General features: G+C 40.8%; 1 pseudogene; it reads left to right on the top strand.

Moving 5' to 3' along the window:
* The first annotated feature begins 7,596 nt into the window (after positions 1-7,596).
* LOC108029334 (annulin-like) lies at positions 7,597-11,355 on the top strand (annotated as a pseudogene).
* The last annotated feature ends 2,143 nt before the right edge of the window (positions 11,356-13,498 follow it).

Here is a 13,498-nt window from a genome sequence, read left to right as displayed (position 1 = left end):
CATTGCGTCTAATTACAGAAGACGCCCGATTTTTTATCATTAAAAGCGGGCAGGATAGAATAGAAAAAACGGCGAGGAGACCTAGCTGAAATTGTGGCAATTACGTTGGGAAAGCGAAAACTTTTCCCCACTGCGCTGCGGGAAAACATTTGAAAGCAGAGGGCGAAGCGCACGAACGCACGAATAATTAACAAAATTTGCACTTTATCGCAGGATGCAGGACGCAGGCTGCAAACTTTAACGAGCAAACGCGAGGGTCCTTGGTCCTTAGTCCTGCCGCCACCGCCACAGCCACCGCCACTGAAGGTGGTGCAGTATTTTTTCTATGCCTTTTCTTCTGGCTTTTCTCTCTCACTTCCCCGCCCCTTGACTCTCGGTGTTTATTTTCCCCGCTTGGCATATGACGGAAGCTGATTTGAGGCAAACACAGTAACACATTTAGCTGGCAAACATGTTGGGAGCTGGCACTGCGACGGAAGCCAGGCTGGGAAATCGGAAAATAACTGAAAATGTGAAAACGTCAACCGAGTCGAAATGGGAAATGCTGAGGCGCAAAATCAACAGTGCGCGTTCGGGCTTGTGCTGCCATAAGTGTGCGGCTGTGCCTGTGTGTGGGTGTGTGCTTAAGTGTGTGGAAGTTGTTGCTGTTGCTCTTGTTGTGGGGGCGTTGCAGCAGAAGCGGCAGCAGCGCAGCGGCAGGAGCGCAGCGGCAGCTCGGCAACTAAAATGCAATTAAGCCAAGCCGAAACGAGGCTTTTTGCTGCTTTAAACCTCAGGCTTAGCCGCCTTTCCCATCCCTATCCCTATCCTTATCCCCCTTCCGTTTTCCCGCCCAATTTTCCACCACCCCGCCCAGGCACACACACATGCACCGCATTACTTAGCACTTTTTGCAATTATTCACATTTTCCTTTTAATTGGAATTTAAAGTGCAGCTCTTTTTCCCTGGAGCTAAAAGTCTGGATTCATCACAGTCTTGTGCTGATACTAATGGACAGATACTTAGAGGGAAACCCCTCTAAGAAGATTAACCCATTAGTTTTCTATTGAAAAATTCCTTTTATTTATCAGCTTGCGCCAATAAAATAAATGTACAGCCATAAAAAATTTACACTTTTAAACAAACAAGGTTAATTTAAATTGCATGCTCATTTGATTAACATTTCATTTGCACTTATTGCTCTCGTTATCGCGCATTATTTTGTTGGTATTTCATAAAATTACATTGCAATTATTTATCGACAAGCTCCAATGGGCATTTAATTGATTGTGACCGTTGCAGTTAATGCAAAATATTTCAGCTCGCGAAGGGATTAAAAGAATGGAGTTAGCTCCAAACATCTGTCAGATGTATCAACTGTAAATTCATTTACAGTCTTACCTCGATAGGACTGTCTGTTCTGGGTGGCAGCTTCATTTATTCAAGCTTCTAGAGTGACTTAATATTTTTAAAACAGATTTCTACAATTTTTGTTTATTTGTTTAGCCAAAAGTGTGAAAACCTTTTATCAATTTCCTTTTTTTATAAAATGATTCTTAAAAAACGAAGCCTCTTATGCATTCAAATTAAAGTCAAAAAAAGGGAAACGTATTAGTCATTCCATCATACATATTTTTCTCGTAATATATAGTCAGTCTAAAATTTGAACCGGAGACGATTCTGTGCTTTTTTGACTGAATAGAAATCAAGCTTTAATAAAAAGTGAACAGAAGCATTTAAAATAAATTGAATCCAGGGAAAACACACAATTTGTTGGCCATTTCGCTGGAAGCAGGTGGCAGGTTTTAATAATGTAAAGTGTTGGCTGTGCATATAAATATTTGCGCAAAACTACATTTTTTCTGGCTGGCCCAAAAGTAATAAAGGACGCCGAAAGTAATCAATGCAACAAAAGAATATAAATTACGGCGGGCCGTTGTAGGCAGATTTTAACGGATGAGCTGCCTGCATTTTAATTAATGCGCCAGTTAGGCGTTGTAATTTCGCCATTAAAATGCTCAATTAATGCCATACAGGGCGAGTCGGGGCATTAGTGAATTTAAACACAAATTTATGTACTTACCGCGAGTGGGAGGCATTTGCATTTTAATGATTGAATGCTTTTCAATTGAATTCATTGTGTTATGGCTCGGGTTTTACGGCCTTTTCTATGCCAGCTGTGTGTTGTCCTTTTGTAATTAACCAAGCTTGTTCGATTGTAGTCAAATGTCACTTTAATTATTTCAGTAACTACATTTGCTAATGTTTGGACTGGCGTTTATAATGAAACATAATATGCCACTGTATCCATGTCCTTGTTCGTTAATTGCGTGCGGTCCAGCAAGGTCAGTCAGTGTTCGTATTTTTTCGTAATTGCCAGTGTAATTGCTTGTGTTGGAGGTATCGAGCGGACGGTCGAATAAATAATGCATTAAACAAGTGCAGGGACAAAGGTAAATGCAAGAAAACCAGAAAAACCCGTCGACACAGTGTACAAATTATGCAAATTACTTTGACAGAGCAACTCATTAAATGGCGGCCAGGACAGCGAAAATAATAAGTGCTGAACTTTGAGCAAAACTATGGCAAGTAGTTGCGGCCAGCGCTCACCAGGTGGCGCAGGCGATAGTGTCAATGGGGAGGTTTTCCAGTGCGCAGTGCACTAACACAGTCACGTCGTTCTTTCGCATTTCGCATGAGTTTTTCACACTTTTCTTGGCACTTTGTTTACGGAAACGCCTCGCTGGCTGACTTTTCCTGCTGATGCTGATGAGGCTGCCTTCGCTGCTGCTGGTCGAAGTTTCCTTTGGCGGATTTTCTTTAGCTGCCACTGCAACGGACTGCTGGTGCTGCTGGAAAACAGGACAGGACACACACAGGACGCAACGAATTCAACTTGTGAGCGACGAAATGCGTTGCGGGCGTTTTTATACCGCTAGGCAGCCCGATGAATTTTCCGGGTGGGGATATGCAAAAAAAAGGAGCGCAAGACGCACGGCCAAAGGACGAAAGACGAAGGCGCCGAGAGGCAGCGCTGCCCCCATCCCGCTCGCACTCGGGGCGCAGCATCCGCGGTCGGCGACGCCGCCTGCGCACGCACTGCCCGAGAGGTCCTGTCCCAAAAAGCTCGGCAAAAGCTCTCCGCCGCACTCGTTTCGCCTTCGCGCGGCGCTTCGTGTCCGCCGCTGCCTTCGTGCGGTTCGCTCGTCCCGGCCGAGGTCCTTGGGCCCTTCGGGAGGAGTTCATTTTCCGGACAACTTGGCGTTCATTCCCAGCATTTCCCCTGCGAGTTTTTTGCTTTTTGGTTCAGCCCGATTTCGCTGCTGTGGTGCAGTTATTATTATGCGCTGGCTTTGTCTCCTGGCTCTAATTTACAGTTTCATTTAGTCGGGGTCAGACTATAAATAGTCGCGCTCATTTGCCGCCAGACATGGGCTGCCATTGCGGGCTTTCCATTTCGCAGACACGAAAATCCCCCCACGCCAACCCTCTCCGCCCCACGAACGCCAAACGCCATCAAATCAAACACGAAAATCAAATTTGTAAACAGCGCTCAAGTGGCACAAAACATACGAGCGGAAAATGGGTGGGAAAACACTTCCCCACCTGGCATAAATTGTTGCCCTCGCTGCCGCCATTAAAATAAACCGCTAAACGGGCCATTCTTCGGCACGCTCCAGGACGAGTCAAGTGCTCCCGGCTCCTTTGCATATGAAAGACCAAGCAGAAACCGCTGAGGAATTACTTTTCGGGGTGGGCGGATTTTCGGCTTCTTCGACTTTTCCGGTTTCCCAGCAGCCACTCGATAAGCGATAAGCGACCGGAAATGGCTGTTTGCTGGCAAATTGGTTGCACGGCTGGCTCGCAACAAAGCACGATACAATTTTTGCACTTAGCCGCATTTCGTGTTTTGTTAACTTGCCACATTCAATTAGCCGCAAGTGCACAGTTTGCTGCCGCAGCAGCAGTAGCAGCAGCTATAAAGCGGCGATTTCTAATTTCGATCTGTCAAACGCAAAGACTCAAGATCGATGGCAGCCGATAAAAAAGTATTTCCCCCGTTACGCTCGCTGGCAAGCTGGGAAATCTCGATTGTCGGTTGTGTGCGAGAGTGGTCGAAATCGAAAATCATTTCCAATTCATGTGGAAAATGTTCGTCTAGTGCATTGTGCAGCAATTTATGCTTAAATGAAAGGCAGACAGGCCTGAGCTGTTACGGCGACTTCGGAGGCAGAACTTAATTCGCAGGTTGTACTAACTTGCAATACGTGCAGATCTGAAAGGCGGCGTGGAGGCAGCCCAGGTGTGGAGGTTCTCTTGGCTTTCATGCTCCCGATGATGAGTTGGAAAATCCCAGCCAATGAGCCGAGTACCCCGTGTCGCAAGGCTCACACTCATGGAAAAGCAAGGGGCACATAGGAGCCACGTCGCTCTGACCATTAGACTTAAGCTGCCATAACCATTTCACGAGGTGGGGGCCAGGCCAACGGTGGTGGAAAACAGAGCAAGTCGGGAGGGCCAGCAGCCAGAAATAATAATAACCGGAGTGGCGAGTAAGATACAGAAGATGATGGCTTTTATGTCCACACCATGAAGTCGGCCTAGAAGCGGTCAATGTGATGTGATGGAAAAGAGTACACATATGCCAAACAGAACGCGAAACATGGTAGGTAAATTCCAATAATCCAGCCACCTCTATACGCACCAGTAATAGCTTGTAGGAGAATTAAATTAAAATATATTTTTTGTAGTACAACACATACATCTTTTTAACGTCGATCAACCACGTTGCGTTTCACGAGAAGCATTAAACAAGTGCAAACTGTTAAATCTAGCTGTATTAGATTGATACGAATTGAACAAAAAGATGAAGTTGGATTAGACCTCCTACTAGATAAAGGTCTTTAAAGACTCTTTACATAGTATTTATCCACTGCACTCAAATCGAATAACCTCATGGTTTGACAATCGATGCCCAAGTCACAGCACTAATTATTCGCCCCGAACTTCGTTGGGTTACGCCTTTGGGCTATCGTTCGGACTCATCATAAAATCGCGAATTCAATTTGTTTGACACAATCTAAACCAATATTTTAGGCGAGCCGCAAGCTGCGAGCTCGGTGCCCCCATGGAATGGCCATGGTTGCGGAGGAATGCCAGAGAACGTTGCCGGCATCGGCAAATTATGACCACGAAAATAAACGAGTTACGCGAAAAGGCAGAAACCGCGCGCAGTTTGCAGTGGCAATGTGCACTATGGGACTCTGGAGTTTGAGTTTGGATGCTGGATGTTGGCGGTGCAGATGCCCACGGAAGCTATGCCATTCCCTGACAGCAGAAAACCAAAAATTTTGATTTATGGCCAGGGCATAAACTGCATTTGACGCGTCTGTCTCCCTCTCCCTCTCTCTCGCTCTCGCTCTTCCCATCTCTTTCTCGCTCTGTCTATCTAAAAGAAGTGGGTGCATGATACGGCTACATATATAATCAAATAGTAGCAACAAATGCGAGCATACTCCCGGACCGTCCGGCCATATGAACGGTGACATGGCAGGCACGAAATTGCAGTGAGAATGCCATTTTCCTATGGATTTTCGTAGTCCCTGTAGTGCTCGAGTGTGTGCGCACCGGAAGTGCGAACGCAATATCGTGAATCTGCTACACTCAGACACTCCCAGTAGCTCTGTCCCGCTCACATATGGAGTGTTCCCGTCGTAATGATGATTAAGCATTGTAATGAAATTGCAAATTGGCGCCATGAAAGCGTCAAGTCAGAGGAGGAGAAGGGATTCGTGTATCTAGCTGGCAATTATCAAAAAATTATAGGGCTGTTATGAGAATCAAATGAATGAATCCTATCCTGCATATATTTTGTTTATTATAACATAACAGGAGCATGCAATAAATCTGTTCTCAATTTTCGATTAAGTACTGCGGGAGGACTTCAAAACTTATATGTCAAAGCTAATTAAATTTGAACTTCGCTTTACGTAACTTTACTTCAAGATGCCTTTTCGAGTCATCGTGTTTCATATCCCCTTTAAATAGAATCCATACTACGGTCCTGGCGAGTCTGGTATCATCAAAGGGAAAGCGGGAACGGCAAGGGGCGTTGGTTTCAACGATTTCATTGCCGAAGGGCTGTGGTAATTGTATTGGAGTTGAGTGCCGAGAGCCAAATAAACCACTAATAAGCCAAATGACGTGCATTTGTCAAGAAGTCCTCCCAGATCTTGGCTTGCTCCCTTTGCAAAGTCACTACTTGATTGGGGTCGGGGCTAAAGTCGAAAGTAAACCAGAGGTTGATAAACCGAATTCCGGGAGTCCTTTTTATAAACCTGTTAATCTAATTTATAAAATGATAGTGTCGCTGCACTACTTATGTGTTTCTTTGGGTATAACTAAATTGCGAACAACTAATAAACATATATCATTCCAAATTTAAAATATATTCGGAAATTACATATATAATGAGAAGTAACAATAAAGAACGCTTAGTCGATGGCTTCAACAATCAGTTCCCGTTACTCAGCCAACCAACATAAAAAATAAAGACGAAGGTCTTGTAAGATACTGGTGTAAAATCATTACTTACGAAATAATGGTACGATTTGAACAAATGTCGGGGTGCCGGTGGGCATTGACAAGCCCAATAAAACAATGTTTATTTTACACTTTTATCATTGCTGGCATTAAAGTAGGCGTGGCACCTTTCGAAATACACTTGCGTTTTATAAAAACCTCTTGGGGCGTGGGAAATATTTATGTCCGACGGGTTAAATGTTTATGTCAGATAAATTTGAATACCTGCGATGGGCACGGGCTTAACAGGTTGGGTTTGGTATCCTTCGACCTGTTTTCTGTTAAACTATGTAAATATACCTACTAAATGGAATCGAAAATACATCCTTCTATTATACTAAGCGACGAATCTAATAATCCCTAAATAAAACTGTATAAAAATAAAATAATTTTATACGAAATGTAGACATTGCCACCAGATGGAAGAGAGGCTCTCAAGCTCTTTGTTCCTGACTTGTATGGCAGTAGTCAGTAGATTAACATATGCATACATGATGCATACATACTTTTAAAAGTTTTTGTTGAGTTGCAAGTAATTATCATGAAAAGTTTCTATAATTATTCGTTATAAGTTGTTTTTGTGACGCTTAAGCTATACGATATTTTTGAAAAGGCATTTAAATGATAAGTCTAAAAAATCATCATCAAACATTTCCATGAATATGACTAACGTGTGTTTTCCAATAATTTTCATAATTGATAGGATACGTTTAATTCGTGTTTTATATACCAGTTGTGATCAAAGCATTGCGCTGTTTGCAACGCAAGTCGAAATATTTATCTTAATAAATAACTTAGTTTCTCCTAACTGCCCTTGTGTCTCTATTGCTGAGATCAGTTTTTTTAAACGTAATTATACCGGAAAGCTAAAAATGTTCAGTTGAATGAACGGATGGGAAAATCGCTTTCTTAGAACTCGACCATCATCAGATCAGGAAGGTACGTATTTATATATCTATTTTGAATCCAAAAAACGATATAGTCGAGTGCCTCTACTATCAGATACCCGTTAGCTTAAGGAAAACAAAAGGGAAATGGAGGTATATAAGGTTTTTCTATTTATGGCGGCAGACAGATTTAAGCGTTTTAGCATTCATATATGTTACATACACTCAGAAAAAAATCAAGTATTCCACGCTTAAACCAGGTATTTTCGGTGTCAAAACTTCGCAAGCATGGAAAATACAGAACTGAAGAACAAAATACTGTTTCTAAGCACGAATTTTCGAGACCGAAATTACTTGGTTTAATAACATTTCCGTCTTTAATCAAGTATGAATAATTCTGAAATATAGTCATATTTGGAATAAAAATAAGAACGATTTAATAATAAAACAAGAATGTTTAGGCATGATTAAAGGCGGAATATTTCTTAAATAAGTATGCAAATATATAACTATGTTTTTATTATATGCTAAAAATAGATAAATAAGTATTGGAAACTGAAACGAAATAAACGAGGTAAATATAAATAATATTAATATTTTAAGTTACTTACGACTTGCCGCTTACGGGCATTAACATTGTGCAATTTATGCGACTTATATATCAAGCTCATTGAGAGTAAACAGTTGTGAATTATTAGAGTTGAAATTAAAAAAGTGCTCAATATGAGAATTTTTGAGCACGAACGTTCTTAAATAATAAGCATGCAATTTTTCTTAAATCAAGGCTGTTTGTACTTGTTATTAGCAGTAGACTTTGTAGACTTTGTCTCTTTGTGATTGAATCAAGTTGAGTTTGTACTTAAAATTTGGTTAAATCAAAATTGTTCTTAAATCAAATTCAATTCATTCTCAGAAACCCAACAATCTCAAAACGTTCTTAAAGTAAGAACGGAAAGGACTAATAATATAACAATAAGTGAGTTGCATTTCGACTTGAATTGGCGGGTTGCGGATTTTTTATAACGTGTAAGTATCATTCGGTTAACAGCTAGCACGCGTTAGACCCTTCTTCAGTGCTCCTCTTCTTCTGAACCATTTGGCTTGCACATTTTATTAGCGGTTCGATGTGTTTATTTATTTATTGAAAGTTAATGCGAAGAGCAGTTGTCCCTGAATGATATTAAAAAGGAGTCCGTAAGGAAATTCTGTGAAGGTAAGTATAAATTGCTTAGTACTTTGAGCTTTAAAATAATAAACGTAAATATGTAAGTTATATATAAGTTATATATATACCTTAATATTTTAAGAGAATTAAGCCTTTAAATAATTACACATTAAATACATATAACAATTTAAAAAAGGAAAAAAACTATTACAAACCAAATATTAATATTAAAGCAGTTTCTTTGGGAAGGGTTTTCAATCTTGTATTAAGCATATTTCACAAACGATTTGAGCTCATTTTTTCCTTTTAAAAAATGGCAAAAATGTTCTTCTTTTGATCCCAAATTCAGATAAAATGAATAAAAAAATTGTGTTTTATTGATGCAAATATATTATTAAATTAAAATCGAAATCAACTTGAAAATGGAACGAAATCAACTCATTTCACATTTTTAGTTTCTACAATTTCGTTCTAGAATTAAGAACATTCAGCTCAAAATGAGCACATTTACACGGTTTTTATAAGGTATATAAGGTAGCTCGAGATATTTTACCCCATAAATATTAACTACAATTACGAACTTGAATCAACAGATTTCACAAGATCTCTGCTTGGAGGACAACCATGATAAGCACCGAACGAATTACTTCTACTCGGCAATTAAAAAGTAAGCCCTGATCGTGAGGAGAGGAGATCCTTTCAGGCTATAGATCAACTTCAACCAAGATTACAGCCCCAGCAAGGATAAGATAAATTTGATCATCAGCGTTGCAGACGACGCAAAACCGTGTCCCGGAAAAGGAACCCACATTACACTATTGCTCAATGACAACATTAATAATTTGGGGGAACCGAAAGATTGGGGTGCGGGGATTGTTTCGCATGAAGGTGAAATGCTTTGTGTGTAGCGGTGTGGAAATTGGAGCTCGACACTAACCTGCTTGGAGGTGGTTCCAAGTGCTATAGCCTTCCTTTGCCCATCTATGTGCTCTCCAATCCCTGGTGTCCCGACGATCAAGTCTATCTCGAGGATCGGGACCAGCGGAAGGAGTACGTCTTGAACGATACCACTCTCATTTGGCGGGGATCCCACAACAGACTGCACCACTCGGCTTGGAAAGTCGGGCAATTCGAACGTCACGTGCTGAAGTGCAGCTTGAATGTGCTGGGAAGTGTGGCTAAGATCACACCCGCTTTCAGAGGCGACCCTGTGAAAGTAGCCCGGGCGTTGTCTGCCCTGGTGAACGTTATCGATGACAATGGCATCCTGGTGGGTAATTGGTCCGACGATTTCTCGGGCGGTGTTGCACCATCCAACTGGACCGGCTCAACGGAGATCCTTCAGGAATTGTCAGGAGTCTGGGAATACCGGCTAGGATTATCACCTGCTTCTCATCCGCTCATGACACCAAAACCTTTTTATCCATGGATTTCTTCGTTGACGACAATAACAAGGTTGTGGGTAATGATAAGATATGGAACTTTCATGTGTGAACGAATTGTGGATGCAGCGACCGAACTTGGGCGATGGTAAGCATGATTAATTCGATGGGTGGCAAGAGGCATAAGAGGCCTCAGACAATATGTATCGCCTGGGTCTCGCCCCCGTTAAAAATGGTGAGATTCATGCACCTTTCGATGTTGGATTTGTTTTCGCCGAGGTGAATGCCGATATTATTTATTGGCGCTACTAGGGCCCCGAACATCCGATAAAGCTTATCAAGAGAAATATCGATGGAGTAGGTAAAAACATCAGCACAAAAGCTGTCCTAAAATGGGAAAGGGAAGACGTTACCGATAGTTACAAGTATGCAGAGCATGCAGGGGAAGACAGAAGCACTATGCTCAAAGCCCTGAAGCATTCCAGTCATGCATTTAGCAGATACTATTTAAATGAAGAGTTTAATGAATTTGAGTTCGAAATGGATCTAAACCAGGACATCAATATCGGCAAGGACTTCGGTGTGCTTCTTAAGCTGACCAACAAGAGCGAAAGTCGAACTCACGTGGCTACTGGTACTATCCGTTGCGATGCCGGTTTGTATACCGGAAAGGCTGCAGGAGAGATCAAGGTATTGAACTTCGAAATTAAATTGCAGCCGGAAGGAAGTGACCACGTTCGAATGCATGTCGGCTTTAAGGAGTATTTCGAAAAGCTGTCGTCCAAAGCCTCCTTCCATATTTCAGCAACCGCCAGGACACCGGTTTCGATTACTTTACGCAGGACAATTTTCGGGTAAGAAAGCCGGCCATTAAACTCATTTTTGAAGAGGGGTACATCGTGGTCAAGAAGGAGATGGATGTGACCATAACGCTGGAGAACCCGCTGCCAATTCCATTACAAAAAGGTGTATTTGTCGTGGAGGGACCGGGCCTAGAGCGGCCAAGGTAAGTGATATAGATAAATAAAAAATTCTTTGAAGATCTTTTTGAGCAAACCAAAAACATCACACTGTTACAGATTGGCGAAATTCCTGTGGGTGACAAAGGGGTAACGACATTGAAATACACTCCACCCTATGCTGGGCGTGGCGTAATGGTGGTCAAGTTCCACTCCATGGAGCTAGATGATGTGGATGGCTACATTAACTATGAAATTGCTCATCAGTCGTAGAACCTGAAAATGCCCGATGCAATATCCACTACTATTAACTTGACATGCATATTGTATTCTTTGTAAGAATACTAATAATAAATTTGATTTACTGACATTTTGTAAGAGCGGAATGGTTCGTTTTGGCTGGCGCACGAAGAATATCCACCGCATCGTTCTGGAACACAGAGAAAAAAAAGCTTTGTTCTACTTGTTACATCTTTCCGACGAATCTAGTATACCCTTTTAATCTAAGAGAAACGGTTTACACTTTCTAAAATGTTTTAATTAAATATTTTTTAAATAAAATATTTAAGCTTCTCTATCTAGTGGAGCTTCCCGCATGATAATATTTTAACGAGTGTTTTGTTTGACGATTATACCCTTGCAGAGGGTATTATGATTTCAGTCAGAAGTTTGCAACGCAGTGAACATAAGATCAGCATCACTATAGGGGTCGATCTAGCAATGACCGCCTGTCCGTCCGTTTCTACGCAAACTAGTCTCTTAGTTTTAAAGCTCGCGGGCTGACACTCTGCCAAAAGTCTTCTTTTTTTCGTAGGTAATGTATACGTCAGAGCCAGCCAGATCGGAAAACTATATTTAATAGCTCCCATAGGAATGATCGGAAAACAAGAAAGGAAGTTAGCTTCGGCAAGCCGGAGTTTGTATACCCTTGCAGTTATAAGAAATAATAAACTTTAGTAACATCATGTGAAATTTTTAAGGATTGTTATAAGAAATAATCAACTTTAGTAACACCATGTGAAATTTTTAAGTGACTTCAGTGCTATTAAAAAAAATTATTTCTTTCTTTTTTATTTACATCTATATGTTAGAGTAGTCCGATTTTTATTAAATTGAATTCGAAATTCGTAAAAATTTTAAAAATGTTATTTTCAAGCTTAGAAGGTAATATGTTGAAGATATAATTTTTTTCATATTTTCCGACTAATTTTGTAGGGGTGTGAAATTATTAGACAAAGATTCTTGTATTTCTTTTAATATAAAATAGCTCTGCTGGTTCCGCAATCTTGTGGCAACCACACATCCTAGAAAATACGAAACGATAATTTAGCATTTTCTAACACTGCTTGTCAGGGGGCTTGCGCCCGCCATTTGCGTTTCTTCGTTCTCTTATTTCTGATCTTTCGGCCGAAGCACACGCGTTTTAATTCTAATCGAATTTTGCAAAGGAGTGCTAAGTACACGTGTATATACAACCCTAGTCAAAATAATTTTCACAACACACAATAATTTGCACATCCCAACTTCCTTTAGTTGTTATTCTTGTTGTTGTTGAACAATTTCCCTGGAATAAATGTTATAGCGTAGCTTGATCTATGCTTAAGCGACACAAAAAGAAAGGCGAAAAATAGCGGTTCATAGGACAAAGCTAAAAGAAAATGAAAAAAAGCTTATCAGTTGTCAGAAGTATTTGCACACGTTTTCGGTGCGTCAAAATTATTTTCACAATGCAATTTCGTCATTAGTATTTGGTTTGCAGCGACAAGTGGCGGTTCGTTTTCTCTAATAAATTCAATTCAGTGAAAATTCAATTAAAATAATTATTTATCTTTTAGATTTATCTAAACAAAATGCCTAAAACAAGGGAGTTAACCCTTGAACTCCGGGCTGAAATTGTTATTAAGTTTAAAGCCGGTATTTCAGCAGCTGAAATCGCTAAACTGTATAAAATTTCGCGCAGAAATGTTTACTACTTAGTAAAAAAGCGAGACACAACTGGCACTTTAAAAAATAAGAAAAGATCAGGCCGAAAACCTGTGTTGGACCAAAGACAATGCAGGCACTTACTAAGAGTTGTAGCGAGCAATCCAAGTGCAAGTCCATTGAAAATTGCCCAAGAATCAAAAAATATAATTGGTAAACAAATAAATGATTCTACAATTCGTCGCAGGTTAAAAGAAGCTGATTTTAATAGATATGTTGTCCGCAAAGTGATTGACATCACACCAACCAACCGAACAAAACGCCTCCAATTTGCAGTTGAATATATTAAGCCTCTTTGCTTTTGGTTTAATGTTTAATGGACGGATGAGGCTGCATTTCAGTTCCAGGGGTCCTACAGCCATCATTTTATGCATTTGAAGAAAAACCAAAAGCATTTGGCAGCCCAGCCAATCAATAGGTTTGGTGGTGGCACAGTCATGTTTTGGGGATGCCTTTGCTATTATGGATTCGGAGACCTCGTACCGATAGAAGGAACTTTAAACCAGCACCGATACGTTCGAATCCTTAATGACCATGTTTTTGTGTCAGGAAATAGACTT

The sequence above is a fragment of the Drosophila biarmipes genome, chromosome 2R (genome assembly GCF_025231255.1).
Source record: "Drosophila biarmipes strain raj3 chromosome 2R, RU_DBia_V1.1, whole genome shotgun sequence".
Classification (NCBI taxonomy): Eukaryota; Metazoa; Arthropoda; class Insecta; order Diptera; family Drosophilidae; genus Drosophila; species Drosophila biarmipes.
The sequence above is the reverse complement of the archived record's forward strand: the minus strand, read 5'-3'. Positions and strand labels throughout refer to the sequence as shown.